The following is a 19,295-nucleotide window of genomic DNA, read 5'->3' as shown; positions in this document are numbered from 1 at the left end:
CAGTATGTGTGTAAATACCTTTTTGGATACCCTCCTGCTTTCTATCAGCAGGATCCTTAAGGGCGGCCATCTCATGAGAGGGTAGAGCCCTTGTTCTTACAAGCGTGTGAGCGCCTTATCCCCCCTAGGGGGTGTTTCCCAACGCACCCTAACCTCTGGCGGGAAAGGGTATGCAGCCAATACTTTTTAAGAAATTATCAATTGTTATCGGGGGGAAACCCACGCATCATCACACACCTCATTTTATTTCTCAGATTCAGGAAAACTACAGGTAGTTTTTCCCTCACCGAACATAATACCCCTTTTTGGTGGTACTCGTATTATCAGAAATGTATAAAAACATTTTTTCCATTGACTCAATCATGTAACGTGTGGCCCTACTGGAAATCACGGTTGTCTCTTCACCGTCGACACAGGAGTCAGTATCCGTGTCGGCGTCTGTATCTGCCATCTGAGGTAACGGCCGCTTTAGAGCCCCTGACGGCCTATGAGACATCTGGACAGGCACAAGCTGAGTAGCCGGCTGTCTCATGTCAACCACTGTTTTTTTATATAGAGCTGACACTGTCACGTAATTTTCAACAGTACATCCACTCAGATGTCGACCCCCTAGGGGGTGACATCACTGTTACAGACACTCTGCTCCGTCTCCACATCATTTTTCTCCTCATACATGTCGACACAAACGTACCGACACACAGCACACGCACAGGGAATGCTCTGATAGAGGACAGGACCCCACTAGCCCTTTGGGGAGACAGAGGGAGAGTATGCCAGCACACACCAGAGCGCTATATATATACAGGGATAACCTTATATAAGTGTTTTTCCCCTTATAGCTGCTGTATGTTTTAATACTGCGCCTAATTAGTGCCCCCCTCTCTTTTTTTTTTTTTAACCCTTTCTGTAGTGTAGTGACTGCAGGGAAGAGCCAGGGAGCTTCCCTCCAACTGAGCTGTGAGGGAAAATGGCGCCAGTGTGCTGAGGAGATAGGCTCCGCCCCCTTTTCGGCGGCCTTATCTCCCGGTTTTTTGTATATTCTGGCAGGGGTTAAATGCATCCATATAGCCCAGGAGCTATATGTGATGTATTTTTTGCCATGTAAGGTATTTCTGTCATGTTTTATTGCGTCTCAGGGCGCCCCCCCCAGCGCCCTGCACCCTCAGTGACCGAAGTATGAAGTGTGCTGAGAGCAATGGCGCACAGCTGCAGTGCTGTGCGCTACCTTATTGAAGACAGGAACGTCTTCTGCCGCCGATTTTTCCGGACCTCTTCGCTCTTCTGGCTCTGTAAGGGGGCCGGCGGCGCGGCTCCGGGACCCATCCAGGCTGGACCTGTGATCGTCCCTCTGGAGCTAATGTCCAGTAGCCAAGAAGCCCAATCCACTCTGCACGCAGGTGAGTTCGCTTCTTCTCCCCTTAGTCCCTCGATGCAGTGAGCCTGTTGCCAGCAGGTCTCACTGAAAATAACAAACCTAAACTAAAACTTTCACTAAGAAGCTCAGGAGAGCCCCTAGTGTGCACCCTTCTCGTCGGGCACAGAAATCTAACTGAGGCTTGGAGGAGGGTCATAGGGGGAGGAGCCAGTGCACACCAGTTAATCCTAAAGCTTTCTTTAGATGTGCCCAGTCTCCTGCGGAGCCGCTATTCCCCATGGTCCTTACGGAGTCCCCAGCATCCACTTAGGACGTTAGAGAAATATACAGTGTTTAATATTTCCACACAAAGATACTTTGATACACAGCATAGTCCATCTATCTGCACAGAGGACGACTGCTATCATCAGGGGAGAATTCATATATAAAATCTACCCAGCTACTCAAAAAACATGACCTATACTGGTTTTTAAGTTATTTTATAAACTGGTACTGTGTGTTTGCCCCGCAATAGCCCCTTCTGCCTATCACTGAACATGTTTATGTGTCATTTACTTCAATATCCATTTAACTTTTTCAGGCAATGTGATGTTTATAAATGTCACATGCAGGCACCAAACTACATATTGACATTTACAGAAATTAAGATTGAGATGATGGGATCATGTGTCTGCATAAAACACCATTTTTGTACTGTTGCTTTCAATGACAGCTGGAAGATCCAGCAATGGGGTTAAGAATTGTTATGTTTTGCTCTCAGTTCCCCAATCTGTACAAGTAGAGTGCAAATGAGACTTGTAACCTGCTGTTTGTACAATGCAGAAATATCAGAGTGCTTCCGCATGAAGATGGAAAGTGCCAGGGACTGGCTTCTAGAGGGCAAACCGTGGTTCTCACATGGCTTAACAATCAGCTGTAACGGGTAAGAAATAACTAAAGTCTCTTACCAAACAGCAACAAAAAGCAAGCATTCACCAACATATAAAAATAAGATTTTAAACCTACCTGTAACTCTTTTTCTCCTAGTCCGTAGAGGATGCTGGGGACTTTGTAAGTACCATGGGGTATAGACGGGCTCCGTAGGAGACATGGGCACTACAAAGAACTTTAGATGGGTGTGCACTGGCTCCTCCCTCTATGCCCCTCCTCCAGACCTCAGTTAGAGAAACTGTGCCCAGAGGAGACGGACAGTACGAGGAAAGGATTTTTGTTAATCTAAGGGCAAGATTCATACCAGCCCACACCATATAACCTGGAATATACGCAACCAGTTAACAGTATGAACAAAACAGTATCAGCCAACAACTGATCTTAACTGCAACATAACCCTTATTTAAGCCACAACTATATACAAGTCATGCAGAAATATGCCCGCACTGGGACGGGCGCCCAGCATCCTCTACGGACTAGGAGAAAAAGATTTACCGGTAGGTTTAAAATTTTATTTTCTCTTACGTCCTAGAGGATGCTGGGGACTCCGTAAGGACCATGGGGATTATACCAAAGCTCCCAAACGGGCGGGAGAGTGCGGATGACTCTGCAGCACCGATTGAGCAAACATGAGGTCCTCATCAGCCAGGGTATCAAACTTGTAGAATTTTGCAAAAGTGTTTGAACCCGACCAAGTAGCCGCTCGGCAAAGCTGTAAAGCCGAGACGCCACGGGCAGCCGCTCAAGAAGAGCCCACCTTCCTAGTGGAATGAGCCTTTACCGAATTTGGTAACGGCAATCCAGCCGTAGAATGAGCCTGCTGAATCGTGTTACAGATCCAGCGAGCAATAGTCTGCTTAGAAGCAGGAGCGCCAACCTTGTTGGCTGCATACAGGACAAATAGTGCCTCTGTTTTCCTAATCCGAGTCGTCCTGGCTACGTAAATTTTTAAGGCCCTGACTACATCAAGGGACTTGGAATCCTCTAAGTCTCCCGTAGCCACAGGCACCACAATAGGTTGGTTCATATGAAACGATGACACCACCTTAGGCAAAAATTGAGGACGAGTCCTCAACTCGGCTCTATCCACATGGAAAATGAGATAGGGGCTCTTGTGAGACAAAGTCGCCAATTCGGACACCCGCCTAGCAGATGCCAAGGCCAACAACATGACCACCTTCCAAGTGAGAAATTTTAATTCAACTGTTTGAAGAGGCTCAAACCAGTGAGATTTCAGGAACTGTAACACCAAGTTAAGGTCCCATGGTGCCACTGGGGGCACAAAAGGAGGCTGGATGTGCAGCACTCCCTTTACAAAGGTCTGGACTTCTGGGAGAGAAGCCAATTCCTTCTGGAAGAATATATATAGGGCCGAAATCTGTACCTTAATGGAGCCTAACTTTAGGCCCATATCCACTCCTGTCTGTAGAAAGTGGAAAAAATGGCCCAAGTGGAAATCTTCCGTAGGAGCATTCTTAGCTTCACACCAAGATACATACTTCCTCCAGATACGGTGATAATGTTTCGCCGTCACCTCCTTCCTAGCCTTTATCAGAGTAGGGATGACCTCCTCCGGAATACCTTTCCCAGCTAGGATCCGGTGTTCAACCGCCATGCCGTCAAACGTAACGCGGTAAGTCTTGGAACACGCAGGGCCCCTGTTGCAACAGGTCCTCTCTGATAGGAAGAGGCCACGGATCGTCTGTGAGCATTTCCTGAAGATCCGAATACCAGGCCCTTCGAGGCCAATCTGGAACAATGAGTATTGTCTGCACTCTTGTTCGTCTTATGATTCTCAATATTTTTGAGATGAGCGGAAGAGGAGGGAACATATAGACCGACTGAAACACCCACGGTGTCACCAGGGCGTCCACCGCAACTGCCTGAGGGTCCCTTGACCTGGCACAATACCTCCGAAGCTTCTTGTTGAGGCGTGACGCCATCATGTCTATTTGAGGAAGTCCCCAAAGACTTGTTATCTCTGTAAAAACTTCTTGATGAAGTCCCCACTCTCCTGGATGGAGCTCGTGTCTGCTGAGGAAGTCTGCTTCCCAGTTGTCCACTCCCGGAATGAATACCGCTGACAGAGCGCTTACGTGATTTTCTGCCCAGCGCAGAATCCTGGTGGCTTCCGCCATTGCCACTCTGCTCCTTGTCCCGCCTTGGCGGTTTACATGAGCTACGGCTGTGACATTGTCTGATTGAATCAGAACCGGTAGGTCGCAAAGAAGATTCTACGCTTGTCATAGGCCATTATATATGGCCCTTAATTCCAGTATGTTGATGTGTAGACAAGCCTCCTGGCTTGACCATAGTCCCTGAAAATTCCTTCCTTGTGTGACTGCTCCCCATCCTCGGATGCTCGCGTCCGTGGTCACCAAAACCCAGTCTTGAATGCCGAACCTGCGACCCTCTAGAAGGTGAGCACTCTGCAGCCACCACAGGAGAGACACCCTGGCCCTGGGGGACAGGGTTATTTTCTGATGTATTTGAAGATGGGACCCGGACCACTTGCCCAGAAGGTCCCACTGAAAAGTCCTCGCATGAAACCTGCCGAAGGGGCCGGGCTCGTAGGTCGCCACCATTTTCCCCAGTACTCGAGTGCATTGATGGACTGACACTCTTTTTGGTTTTAGCAGGTCTCTGACCATATTCTGGAGTTCCTGGGCTTTTTCCATTGGGAGAAAAACATTCTTCTGTTCCGTGTCCAGAATCATGCCTAAGAAAGATTGTCGAGTCGTTGGAATCAACTATGACTTTGGTAGATTTAGAATCCAACCATGTTGCTGCAGCACTCTCAGGGAGAGCGACACGCTTTTCTGCAACTGTTCCTTTGATCTCGCTTTTATCAGGAGATCGTCCAAGTACGGGATAATCGTGACTCCTTGCCTGCGCAGGAGCACCATCATTTCCGCAATTACCTTGGTGAAAACCCTCGGGGCTGTGGAAAGCCCAAACGGCAACGTCTGAAACTGGCAATGACAGTCCTGTACAGCGAATCTCAGGTATGCCTGATGAGGATATATGGGGACGTGAAGGTATGCATCCTTTATGTCTAGTGACACCATAAAATCCCCCCCTTCCAGGCTGGAGATAACTGACCTGAGCGATTCCATCTTGAACTTGAACCTTTTTAAGTACAGGTTTAGGGATTTAAAATTTAGAATGGGTCTGACCGTGCCATCCGGTTTCCGGACCACAAACAGGGTTGAATAATACCCTTTTCCCTGTTGTATTAGGGGAACCTTGATAATCACTTGTTGTTGACACATCTTTTGAATTGCAGCTAAAACTATCTCCCTCTCTGGGGGAGAAGCTGGTAAAGTCGATTTGAAGAATCGGCGAGGAGGCACGTCTTCGAATTCCAGCTTGTAGCCTTGGGATACAATTTCCATCGCCCAAGGATCCACGTCCGACTGAACCCAGACGTGGCAGAAGAGTCGAAGACGTGCCCCCACCGGCGCGGACATCCTCAGTGGAGCCCCAGCGTCATGCGGTGGATTTAGTAGAAGCCGGGGAGGACTTCTGCTCCTGGGAACTAGCCGTAGCAGGCATTCTTTTCCCTCTACCCTTACCTCTGGCGAGGAAGGAAAAGCCTCGACCTCTTCTGTACTTATGCGACCGAAAGGACTGCATCTGATACTGTGGTGTTTTCTTTTGCTGTGGGGGAACATAAGGCAAAAAAGTAGATTTACCCGCGGTAGCTGTGGAAACCAGGTCCGCGAGACCTTCCCCAAATAAAATCTCACCTTTGTAAGGCAAAACTTCCATATGCCTCTTTGAGTCGGCATCACACGTCCATTGGCGGGTCCACAGTGCTCGCCTAGCAGAAATGGCCATGGCATTGGCCCTCGAACCTAGTAGCCCAACGTCTCTCTGAGCGTCTCTCATATATAAGACTGCGTCTTTGATGTGACCTAAGGTCAATAAAATGGTATCCCTATCAAGGGTATCAATATCAGCTGACAAGGTATCTGTCCAAGCTGCTACCGCACTACAAACCCAAGCCGATGCTATTGCCGGTCTGAGCAAAGCACCTGTACGTGTATAAATTGATTTTAAAGTCATTTCCTGTCTGCGATCAGCAGGATCCTTGAGGGCTGCCGTGTCTGGAGAAGGTAGCGCCCCCTTCTTGGATAAGCGCGTTAAAGCTTTGTCCACCCTGGGCGAGGATTCCCACCGTACCCTGTCCTGTGCAGGGAAAGGGTATGCCATAAGAATTCTCATGGGAATCTGCAGTTTCTTGTCCGGAGTTTCCCAAGCCTTCTCAAATAAAGCGTTCAGCTCATGAGATGGGGGAAACGTTACCTCAGGTTTCTTTTCCTTAAACATGTGTACCCTCGTGTCAGGGACAGAGGGGTCATCTGTGATATGTAAAACATCTTTTATTGCAATAATCATATAATGAATACTTTTGGCCACCCTTGGGTGTAACCTTGCATCATCGTAGTCGACACTGGAGTCAGAATCCGTGTCGGTATCAGTGTCTGCTATTTGGGATAGGGGATGTTTTTGAGACCCTGAAGGGCCCTGTGACACCATCAAAGCCAATGATTGACTCCCTGTATTATCCCTGGACTCTGCTTTGTCCAATCTCTTATGTAATAAAGTCACATTTGCATTTAAAACATTCCACATATCCAACCAATCAGGTGTCGGCGTTGCCGACGGAGACACCACAATCATCTGCTCCACCTCCTCCTTAGATGAGCCTTCTGCTTCAGACATGCCGGCACACGCGTACCGACACCCCCACACACACAGGGATATATTTATATGGAGACAGTTCCCCAATAAGGCCCTTTGGAGAGACAGAGAGAGAGTATGCCAGCACAAACCCAGCGCCAACTGACACTGGAAATCAAATTCCCATATAAACAGCGCTTTTATATATCAATATACACTACCTGCGTCAATTATAAGTGCCCCCCCCCCCCCTCTTTTTGTCCTCTGTCACCGTGTTTAGCAGGGGAAAGTCCGGGGAGCCAGCTTCTCTGCAGTGTGCGGTGGAGAAAATGGCGCTGGTTAGTGCTGTGGGATCAAGCTCCGCCCCCTCAGCGGCGGGCTTCGGTCCCGCTCAAATTTTCAACACTGGCGGGGGATTGTATAACCTACTGCCTCCGCAGCCTATATAACTATATTAGCCAGTCCTAGAGGTTTATTATTGCTGCCCAGGGCGCACTCCCTGCACCCATCAGTGCCTACAGTGTGTGTTGTGTGTGGGAGCAATGGCGCGCAGCGTTACCGCTGCGCGTTACCTCAGAGAAGAACTGAAGTCTTCTTTCTTCTAATACTCACCCGGCTTCTATCTTCCGGCTCTATGAGGAGGACGGCGGCGCGGCTCCGGGACGAACGGCGAGGGTGACACCTGCGTTCCGACCCTCTGGAGCTAATGGTGTCCAGTAGCCTAAGAAGCAGAGCCTATCATTTAAGTAGGTCTGCTTCTCTCTCCTCAGTCCCACGATGCAGGGAGCCTGTTGCCAGCAGTGCTCCCTGAAAATAAAAAACCTAACAAAATTATTTTTCAGAGAAACTCAGGAGAGCTCCCCTGTAATGCACACAGTCTCCTCTGGGAACAGGATCTAACTGAGGTCTGGAGGAGGGGCATAGAGGGAGGAGCCAGTGCAGACCCATCTACAGTTCTTTGTAGTGCTGATGTCTCCTGCGGAGCCCGTCTATACCCCATGGTCCTTACGGAGTCCCCAGCATCCTCTAGGACGTAAGAGAAAGCTATTTGTTCCACTGTCCCTATGTCCCACAGGAAACCGCTGGGGGTACAGTTGAGAGGGAACCCCCTTCCCAGGCCAAGCCAATAAGCCAGTAGTTCTAATCATGACCACTATAGTAGCTGTATATAGTAGGATTTTACTAGAGCTAAAGCCATAACATGTAGTTTAAGGAGGGCTGATTTTTGCATGGAACGCATCAGAACTCCATTCCCCGGAACTATTACGCTAAATGACATCAGGAATGTTGTTAAAGAGCCACCTGTCAGAAGGCACAGTCTGAGAGCCAATCAAGCACCAAATCCACAGTTTTGCCACCCGATGCTCAGTCTTCCTGTCTCCATGTACCCCTCAGGCCTCTTCAGCTGAAGGCAATGGAGTCCTTCTGGTCGACGATCAGATGTGACGTGGAGAAACCTGAGCATGGCAGCCAAGCATAAGCCTCTGATTTAAATATGTTTTTCCCTCTAACGCTTTTGTCACAGCAAACCTGACAGCAGTAATATTTGCCAGTTTGCGCCAGTTAAGGCTCCACTATATCAACTGCACAAGTGTTATGGTGGTACTTTATGTGGCTCTGTTTTATTCAATGTTTTTATTATTTGCATCTGGCTATTTCAATGTATTTTATGTGGCTTATACACTGCTCAAAAAAATAAAGGGAACACTAAAATAACACATCCTAGATCTGAATGAATGAAATATTCTTATTAAATACTTTGTTCTTTACATAGTTGAATGTGCTGACAACAAAATCACACAAAAATTATCAATGGAAATCAAATTTATTAACCCATGGAGGTCTGGATTTGGAGTCACCCTCAAAATTAAAGTGGAAAAAATAAGATTTTACTCACCGGTAAATCTATTTCTCGTAGTCCGTAGTGGATGCTGGGGACTCCGTAAGGACCATGGGGATTAGCGGCTCCGCAGGAGACTGGGCACAACTAAAGAAAGCTTTAGGACTACCTGGTGTGCACTGGCTCCTCCCACTAAGACCCTCCTCCAGACCTCAGTTAGGATACTTTGCCCGGAAGAGCTGACACAATAAGGAAGGATTTTGAATCCCGGGTAAGACTCATACCAGCCACACCGATCACACCGTATAACTCGTGATACTATACCCAGTTAACAGTATGATAACAACTGAGCCTCTCAACAGATGGCTCAACAATAACCCTTTAGTTAGGCAATAACTATATACAAGTATTGCAGACAATCCGCACTTGGGATGGGCGCCCAGCATCCACTACGGACTACGAGAAATAGATTTACCGGTGAGTAAAATCTTATTTTCTCTAACGTCCTAAGTGGATGCTGGGGACTCCGTAAGGACCATGGGGATTATACCAAAGCTCCCAAACGGGCGGGAGAGTGCGGATGACTCTGCAGCACCGAATGAGCAAACTCTAGGTCCTCCTCAGCCAGGGTATCAAACTTGTAGACTCTTGCAAGAGTGTTTGAACCCGACCAAGTAACAGCTCGGCAAATTTGTAAAGCCGAGACCCCTCGGGCAGCCGCCCAAGAAGAGCCCACTTTCCTCGTGGAATGGGCTTTCACAGATTTAGGGTGCGGCATTCCAGCCGCAGAATGTGCAAGTTGAATCGTGCTACAGATCCAGCGAGCAATAGTCTGCTTAGAAGCAGGAGCACCCAGCTTGTTGGGTGCATACAGGATAAATAGCGAGTCAGTTTTCCTGACTCCAGCCGTCCTGGAAACATATACTTTTCAGGTCCCTGACTACGTCCAGAAACTTGGAATCCTCCAAGTCCCAAGTAGCCGCAGGCACCACAATAGGTTGGTTCACATGAAAAACTGATACCACCTTAGGAAGCAATTGGGAACGAGTCCTCAATTCCGCCTTATCCATATAAAATACAGATAAGGGCATTTGTATGACAAAGCCGCCAATTCTGATACACGCCTGGCCGACGCCACGGCCCAGAGCATGACCACTTTCCACGTGAGGTATTGTAGCTCCACGGATTTAAGTGGCTCAACCCAATGCGACTTCAGGAAATCCAACACCACGTTGAGATCCCAAGGTGCCACTTGAGGCACAAACGGGGGCTGACTATGCAGCACTCCCTTAACAAAGTCCGAACTTCAGGCAGTGAAGCCAGTTCTATTTTGGAAGAAAATCGATAGAGCCGAAATCTGGACCTTCATGGAACCCAATTTTAGGCCCATAGTCACCTCTGACTGTAGGAAGTGCAGAAATCAACCTAGCTGAAATTTCTCCTTTGGGGCCTTCTTGGCCTCACAGCACGCAACATATTTCCACCATATGCGGTGATAATGGTTTGCGTTCACTTCTTTCCTAGCTTTAAATAGCGTAGGGATAACTTCCTCCGGAATGCCCTTTTCCTTCAGGATCCGGCGTTCAACCGCCATGCCGTCCAACGCAGCCGCGGTACGTCTTGGAACAGACAGGCCCCCTGCTGCAGCAGGTCCTGTCTGAACGGCAGAGGCCATGGGTCCTCTGAGATCATTTCTTGGAGTTCTGGGTACCAAGCTCTTCTTGGCCACCCGGAACAATGAGTATAGTTCTTACTCCTCTCCTTCTTATTATTCTCATTACCCTGGGTATGAGAGGCAGAGAAGGGAACACATACACCGACTGGTACACCCACGGTGTTACCAGAGCGTCCACAGCTATCGCCTGAGGGTCCCTTGACCTGGCGCAATATCTTTGTAGCTTTTTGTTGAGGCGGGACGCCATCCTATCTACCTGTGGCCTTTCCCCACGGTGTACAATCATTTGGAAGACTTCTGGATGAAGTCCCCACTCTCTCGGGTGGAGGTCGTGTCTGCTGAGAAAGTCTGCTTCTCAGTTGTCCACTCCGGGAATGAACACTGCTGACAGTGCTAACACATGATTTTCCGCCCATTGGAGAATCCTTGTGGCTTCTGCCATCGCCATCCTGCTTCTTGTGCCGCCCTGTCGGTTTACATGAGCGACCACCGTGATGTTGTCTGACTGGATCAGCACCGGCCGGTGTTGAAGCAGGGGTCTAGCCTGACTTAGGGCATTGTAAATGGCCCATAGTTCCAGAACATTTATGTGTAGGGAAGTCTCCTGACTTTTCCATAGGCCTTGGAAGTTTCTTCCCTGTGTGACTGCCCCCCAGCCTGGAAGGCTGGCATCCGTGGTCACCAGGACCCAGTCCTGTATGCCGAATCTGCGGCCCCCTAGAAGATGAGCACTCTGCAGTCACCACCACAGCGACACCCTGGCCCTTGGAGACAGGGTTATCCGCCGATGCATCTGAGGATGCGACCCGGACCACTTGTCCAACAGATCCCACTGGAAGATCCTTGCATGGGACTTGGCGAATGGAAATTCTTCGTAAGAAGCTACCATCTTTCCCAAGGCTCGCGTGCATAGATGCACCGATACCTGTATTTGTATTAGGAGGTCTCCGTCTAGAGACGCCAACTCCTTGGACTTCTCCTCCGGGAGAAACCCTTTTTATCCTGTTCTGTGTCCAGAACCATACCCAGGAACAGTAGACGCGTCGTAGGAACCAGCTGCGACTTTGGAATATTCAGAATCCAGCCGTGCTGTTGTAGCACTTCCCGAGATAGTGCTACTCCGACGAACAACTGATCCCTGGACCTCGCCTTTATAAGGAGATCGTCCAAGTACGGGATAAGTACTTCGGCCATTACCTTGGTAAATACCCTCGGTGCCGGGGACAGACCAACGGCAACGTCTGGAATTGGTAATGACAATCCTGTACCACAATTTTGAGGTACACCTGATGACGATGGTAAATAGGGACATGCAGGTAAGTATCCTTGATGTCCAGGGATACCCTGAAATTTTCCAGGCTTGCAATAATCGCCCTGAGCGATTCCATTTTGAACTTGAACCTACGTATATAAGTGTTCAAGGATTTCAATTTTAGAATGGGTCTCACCGAACCGTCTGGTTTCGGTACCACAACATTTTGGAATAGTAACCCCGGCATTGTTGAAGGAGGGGTACCTTGATTTCACCTGCTGGAAGAACAGCTTGTGAATTGCCGCCAGTACTACCTTTCTCCGAGGGCAGCATGCAAGGCTGATGTGAGGCAACGGCGAGGGGGAGTCGTCTCGAACTCCAACCTGTATCCCTGTGATACTACTTGCAGAACCTAGGGATCCACCTGTGGGCAAGCCCACTGATCCCTGCAGTTTCCGAGACGCGCCCCCACCGCACCTGTCTCCACCTGTGGAGCCCCAGCGTCATGCGGTGGACTCAGAGGAAGCGAGGGAAGATGATTTGATCCTGGAACTGGCTGACTGGTGCAGCTTTTTCCTTCTTCCCTTGTCTCTGTGCAGAAAGGAAGCGCCTTTGACACGCTTGCTTTTCTGAAGCCGAAAGGACTGTATCTGAAAATACGGTGCTTTCTTAGGCTTTTGTGAGGAAACCTAAGGTAAAAAATTTTCTTCCCAGCTGTTGCTGTGGATACGAGGTCCCAGAGACCATCCCCAAACAATTCCTCACCCTTATAAGGCAGAATCTCCATGTGCCTTTTAAATGCAGCATCACCTGTCCACTGCCGGGTTTCTACTACCCTCCTGGCAGAATGGACATTGCATTAATTCTGGATGCCAGCCGGCAAATATCCCTCTGTGCATCCTTTATATATAAGACAACGTCTTAAATATGCTCAATGTTAGCAAAATATTATCCCTGTCTTAGCGTATTAATATTATCTGACAGGGTGTCAGACCACGCTGCAGCAGCACTATTTATGCTGAGGCAATTGCAGGTTTCAGCATATAACCTGAGTGTGTAAATACAGACTTCAGGATCGCCTCCTGCTTTTTATCAGCAGGTTCCTTCAAGGTGGCCGTATCCTAAGACGGCAGTGCCACCTTTTAACAAACGAGTGAGCGCCTTATCCACCCTAAGGGATATCTCCCAACGTGACCTATCCTCTGGCGGGAAAGGGTACGCCATCAGTAACTTTTTAGAAATTACCAGTTTCTTATCGGGGGAAACCACGCTTCTTTACACACTTCATTCATTCATCTGATGGGGGAACAAAACAGTGGCTGTTTTTTCTCCCCAAAAATAAAACCCCTTTTATGTGGTACTTGGGTTCATGTCAGAAAATGCGTAACACATTTTTTCATTGCCGAGATCATGTAACGGATGTTCCTAGTGGATTGTGTATATGTCTCAACCTCGTCGACACTGGAGTCAGACTCCGTGACGACATCTGTGTCTGCCATCTGAGGTAACGGGCGTTGTTTGAGCCCCTGATGGCCTTTGAGACGCCTGGGCAGACGCGGGCTGAGAAGCCGGCTGTCCCACAGCTGTTACGTCATCCAGCCTTTTATGTAAGGAGTTGACACTGTCGGTTAATACCTTCCACCTATCCATCCACTCTGGTGTCGGCCCCACAGGGGGTGACATCCCATTTATCGGCCTCTGCTCCGCCTCCCCGTAACCTTCCTCATCCAACATGTCGACACAGCCGTACCGACACACCGCACACACACAGGGAATGCTCTGAGGACAGGACCCCACAAAGTCCTTTGGGGAGACCGAGAGAGAGTATGCCAGCACACACCAGAGCGCTATATAATGCAGGGATTAACACTATAACTGAGTGATTTTTCCCCAAATAGCTGCTTGTATACATATATTGCGCCTAAATTTAGTGCCCCCCCCTCTCTTTTTAACCCTTTGAGCCTGAAAACAACAGGGGAGAGCCTGGGGAGCTGTCTTCCAGCTGCACTGTGAAGAGAAAATGGCGCCAGTGTGCTGAGGGAGAAGCCCCGCCCCCTTTTCGGCGTACTTTCTCCCGCTTTTTCTGTGATACTGGCAGGGGTAATTTTACATCTATATAGCCTCTGAGACTATATATGATGTATATTTTGCCAGCCAAGGTGTTATTTATTGCCCTCAGGGTGCCCCCCCCCCCCAGCACCTTGCACCCATCAGTGACCGAAGTGTGAGGTGTACATGAGGAGCAATGGCGCACAGCTGCAGTGCTGTGCGCTACCTTGGTGAAGACCGAAGTCTTCTGCCGACGATTTTCCGGACCTTCTTCGTGCTTCTTGCTCTGTAAGGGGGACGGCGGCGCGGCTCCGGGAACGAACACCAAGGTCGGGTCCTGCGGTCGATCCCTCTGGAGCTAATGGTGTCCAGTAGCCTAAGAAGCCCAAACTACCACCTGTTAGGTAGGTTCGCTTCTTCTCCCCTTAGTCCCTCGCTGCAGTGAGTCTGTTGCCAGCAGATCTCGCTGAAAATAAAAAACCTAAATATACTTTCTTTCTAGGTGCTCAGGAGAGCCCCTAGTGTGCATCCAGCTCGGCCGGGCACAAGAATCTAACCGAGGTCTGGAGGAGGGTCTTAGTGGGAGGAGCCAGTGCACACCAGGTAGTCCTAAAGCTTTCTTTAGTTGTGCCCAGTCTCCTGCGGAGCCGCTAATCCCCATGGTCCTTACGGAGTCCCCAGCATCCACTTAGGACGTTAGAGAAACACACTACAGGCTGATCCAACTTTGATGTAATGTCCTTAAAACAAGTCAAAATGAGGCTCAGTAGTGTGTGTGGCCTCCACGTGCCTGTATGACCTCCCTACAACACCTGGGCATGCTCCTGATGAGGTGGCGGATGGTCTCCTGAGGGATCTCCTCCCAGACCTGGACTAAAGCATCCGCCAACTCCTGGACAGTCTGTGGTGCAACGTAACGTTGGTGGATGGAGCGAGACATGATGTCCCAGATGTGCTCAATTGGATTCAGGTCTGGGGAACGGGCGGGCCAGTCCATAGCATCAATGCCTTCGTCTTGCAGGAACTGCTGACACACTCCAGCCACATGAGGTCTAGCATTGTCTTGCATTAGGAGGAACCCAGGGCCAACCGCACCAGCAGACTGTCCAGGAGTTGGCAGATACTTTAGTCCAGGTCTGGGAGGAGATCCCTCAGGAGACCATCCGCCACCTCATCAGGAGCATGCCCAGGCATTGTAGGGAGGTCATACAGGCACATGAAGGCCACACACACTACTGAGCCTCAGTTTTGACTTGTTTTAAGGACATTACATCAAAGTTGGATCAGCCTGTAGTGTGTTTTTCCACTTTAATTTTGAGGGTGACTCCAAATCCAGACCTCCATGGGTTAATAAATTTGATTTCCATTGATAATTTTTGTGTGATTTTGTTGTCAGCACATTCAACTATGTAAAGAACAAAGTATTTAATAAGAATATTTCATTCATTCAGATCTAGGATGTGTTATTTTAGTGTTCCCTTTATTTTTTTGAGCAGTGTATATTTGGAGAATAGTAAAGCCCTGTTTGTACTGCGTGAAAACGTATCGTGTACAATTGAATTCCCTTCTTAGTATAGATTGTGTGTGTGTGTGTGTGTGTGTGTGTGTGTGTGTGTGTGTGTGTGTGTGTGTGTGTGTGTGACTTTATAATAACACCCACACCCTACAGCCCAGACTTTGACAAGTTTTTTTCTATTGGTTGACGCACCAATTGTTGTCCCACTCTTATTGTAGCTTCACCAACACTATGCACAGCTCTGCCCAACTCTGCCTTCTACTGCACACACATGTTGCAGACAGGACAAAACTTAGAAAATTACTATATAGACAGTTGCAAAAAAGGGTATGGTTTTACAAGGAAGGGACATGGTTACAAAATAGAACCCCAAATTCAAATTACACCACACAGTAGAAAAATCTTATTCACATTACACCGCATGTAATGCCGATTCATGTTACACCATAGTTGTGCCTCTTATTTAAGTTACATCACACAGTAGTGCCTCTTACATAACTCAGTAGTGTGCCTTATACACAATGCCCACAGTAGTAGTGCTCCTTACACATAATGGCCGCAGTAGTGCCCCTTATACACATAATGCCCACAGCAGTGCCCCTCATACACATTGTCCACAGCAGTGCTCCTCATATCTACCTCTGACACTCCAGCAGCTCACCACCCGTGTCTCTCCAGCAGCTCCCTGCATTGTGTCCTTCCAGCAGCTTCCCTATCTCTCAGTGTCCCTCCAGCCCCCTCTGACCTTGTCTTTAGCATGCTCAGAGCCTGCTCCTCCTTGTGGCTTTCCTCCAGTTCAGTGGCGGTGACTGGCATGACATCACATATGCTGTGCCAGAAAAGGAAGCCACTGGGACCTAAGGAGAGGATGATCACCGTGCGACAGACACAGCATGTATGAGTACCAGGAGGGGCGGGCCGCAGGTGGCGCACCATGGAGCCACCAGGACCTGAGGAAGAGGGAGGTGGCTGCAGCTCATCAGTGACTCTAGCGCCACCCACATAATATATTGACATAGGTGGCGGGGTGGGCTTTTCTGTTGGCATTACTGTGCAAGACCGTGGCAAAGGCAGAACTACTTCCACTTATCATTACAGGTGACGTAACTCAGTTCCAATTCACCCCCCCCCCACACACACACACACACACTTTAACCCCCTGTATATAGATGTCTAATTTTTTCCGGAGCACAGTTATTTATCAGAGATAAACAATTTTCATAAAGAAAGTTTGTTTTTTTAGATTCTCTCACAATACTATCATTCAGTGTTATCTAAACTTGGTCTTCAGGGAACCCTAACAACACATCTTTTACAGATGATATCAAGTAACACAATTGAAATAATTAGCATCACCTATGGACCATTTAAAATTGGACAGCCAGTAATGAATACACCTGAACATCAACTAGGAGATCTGGAAAACATACACTGTTAGAGGTCTGTGGACTGACTTTGAGAAACACTGCTATAGGCCATTTACAGTGTTCATTATTAATACTGTATCTCATACACTATACAGTGTATAAGGAGAGCCGTGTGTCCTGGCCTGGTGCTAGTTTCTTCTGCTGAGCACTTGCTCCAATGTTTTGCAGATCAAGGGACTTGAATTGTGGAACGGCGACCACATCCAGACCAAGAATAAACAAAAAAATCAGCTAAGACGGGCTGGTCCTACTGCCGCCTCTAACAGCTTACTATGACCATGGCCCTGTACAAGTCTGAAATACTACATTCGCAGATCTTTGTATGAGGCAAACCTAGCTTGTTAAGTGCTTGTTATACCTCTTCATGGGCTGGCCTTACTCACTCTAAAGTCATGCATTTGCAAAACCTTCTGGAAAACCTGTATGTAGCCCTGTGTTTGCTTGTGGCCAGGAGCAGAGGAAGTACAGCATCATATTTTGAATGCTTACTGCTCTCCTCGTATTCACTACGAAGAGGTAAAATTTAATTATGTCCTTCTTCTTCAGCCACAAGCGCAAGTGTTGGTTACTGCCTTTTGTCAAAGCACTCCTCTGTTTGAAATGTAATATCACTAGCATTTACCTAAAAGTTTAATGTTGTCAGGTAGTAAATGGTAACTGCTATATTAGTTACAGTACTATAATAAATCCACAGCCAGAGCCAGTCCTAGGCACGGGCAATGTAGGGCAATCTCTAGGGGCATCTGAAAAGCCTAGGGGCATCTGGGCAGGCTGGACATCTAAAATCTAATTATAAATTTCAGGCTGTAGCTTAATGCAGTCTTTGTAACTTTATTGTACCGGTGGTGGCCGAAGCAATAAAGTTTCTATTGTTCATTGCGGCGAGCGTGTGTGAGTGATTTGGCGATGAGATAGGCAGAGCAGAGGAGCCATGGTGGCGGGCAGCCAGAATAGAAGCTGGCTGGAGAGACACTTGTGTGGGCTGGGGCAGTGGCCCGCATGGATTAAATCATGTTATTTGAGATATATTAGTGTGCACTATTTTTACAATGTTCTGGAGCTGGGGCTGGAGAGACACTTGGGGATGAGGCTGTGTGGGATGGGGAGCACAACATAATGGGGGAAGGGGAGTACATTACCATGGGGCCATGACCTTCCATGAGACCACACCCCATCTTTTGCATGGGCAAAAAAAAAAAAAACATATTGGGGGGGAGGGCCGCCAGACAGACTCTTAGGGCACCAAATTGGTCCGGGCCGGCTCTCTCCATAGCAACATTAATTTAAGACATAACAATATGACTCTTAAAATGTCTGGATTCCTAGCCAAAAGAACAATTGTGAAATGTGTGTTTGCGTGTATTAGTGCTCTGTTTGAAATATACAATTCACTTACAGTAGTAGTACTGCGGATAGTAAAGCAAAAGTATACAGCATTATATGCACTAAAGTAACATCTTAAGAATACATATAAAAAAGAGCAATATAACCCAAACAGACACAAGAACAATTCTAGACCAGCTCCTGTGATTCTATATAAAACAACCTCATCTTGGTATCTAATTACCCACTAAGAAAAGGGCACTAATATTAGACAGGAATAACTGATGGCATTAACCTTAATATATTTTAAAAAGAAAGTGACAATTCTGTAGTAAAACACTGCTGTACCTAGTAAATCAGTGCTTGCCTTACCTCAAGTGCTGCTGAAATGCTAACGTTTCCAAGGAATCCAAATATTCAAATCCAGCTGCATGTAAAGACACATAAAACATTTGTTACTTTAAGCAGAGTAAACTGTAAATCGTTATATACCAAGGCTTAAGCTATTGGGGAGATCAATATTTTTTTCACCATCTTAATAAATCATTATATTAGAGCATTAATACCAGAGAATATCCCAGCTAACCAGGCAAAGTCGCCATATCTGTGAGAAAAGCCTGTTAGAGCGACAGGCATTTTATCTGACACCGCAGATATCGCAGGCATACATCTCTCACAGTGTATTGACCGTGATATTGGCGCACCGTCCTCGGGGAGGAGACCTTTCCCTATTCCTTCCCATGAGAAGGAACAGGGTAAACATCTGTCGGTTGGCCACGGTAGGGTATACACTGCCCGATGCGGCTGACATTACACTTTTTTTAAATATCAAATCAGAGGGACATGCTGGAAGATCTTACATGTCTGAATGATCAATATTACCAGAACTGTGCCTGCATACATATACTCTTCCTATTGACAAAGCCTCCCTGTGTGCGGAGAAACGCGTTGAGGAAACGGAGAAAGGAACCCCTGGGACCACCATTGTGCATAGTAGAAGTATACTGCCCATTTCCAACTGGGCATTCATTTGGCTCCCTTCACCACCATCACACTGCTGGCAATATCGCATTCAGAATGACAGCGCTGCACAGCGGCTTTTCTGCACTGACGTATCCGCCACGTAGCCATCAGCGGCTGTGTGCAGTAACTCCCTGCCGCCGGAGTCCGGTTCATAGAAGCCGTGCACAGTGACCATCTGCACCGCTCCATTTGCGGTCGG

General features: G+C 48.0%; 1 protein-coding gene across 5 annotated transcripts in view; it reads right to left on the bottom strand.

Annotated features, from left to right (window-relative positions):
• ENOX1 (ecto-NOX disulfide-thiol exchanger 1) overlaps positions 1-19,295 on the bottom strand; it is a 1,047,374-nt gene that overhangs the window by 597,343 nt on the left and 430,736 nt on the right. For all 5 annotated transcript variants that reach the window (XM_063952856.1, XM_063952852.1, XM_063952853.1 and 2 more), the window contains exon 3: positions 18,446-18,500. The gene's annotated coding sequence lies outside the window, so the exon portion shown is untranslated. The remainder of the gene's footprint in view (positions 1-18,445; positions 18,501-19,295) is intronic.

The sequence above is a fragment of the Pseudophryne corroboree genome, chromosome 2 (assembly GCF_028390025.1).
Source record: "Pseudophryne corroboree isolate aPseCor3 chromosome 2, aPseCor3.hap2, whole genome shotgun sequence".
NCBI classification, from domain to species: Eukaryota; Metazoa; Chordata; class Amphibia; order Anura; family Myobatrachidae; genus Pseudophryne; species Pseudophryne corroboree.
Note: the sequence above shows the minus strand (reverse complement) of the source record. Positions and strands in the feature narration are given on the sequence as shown.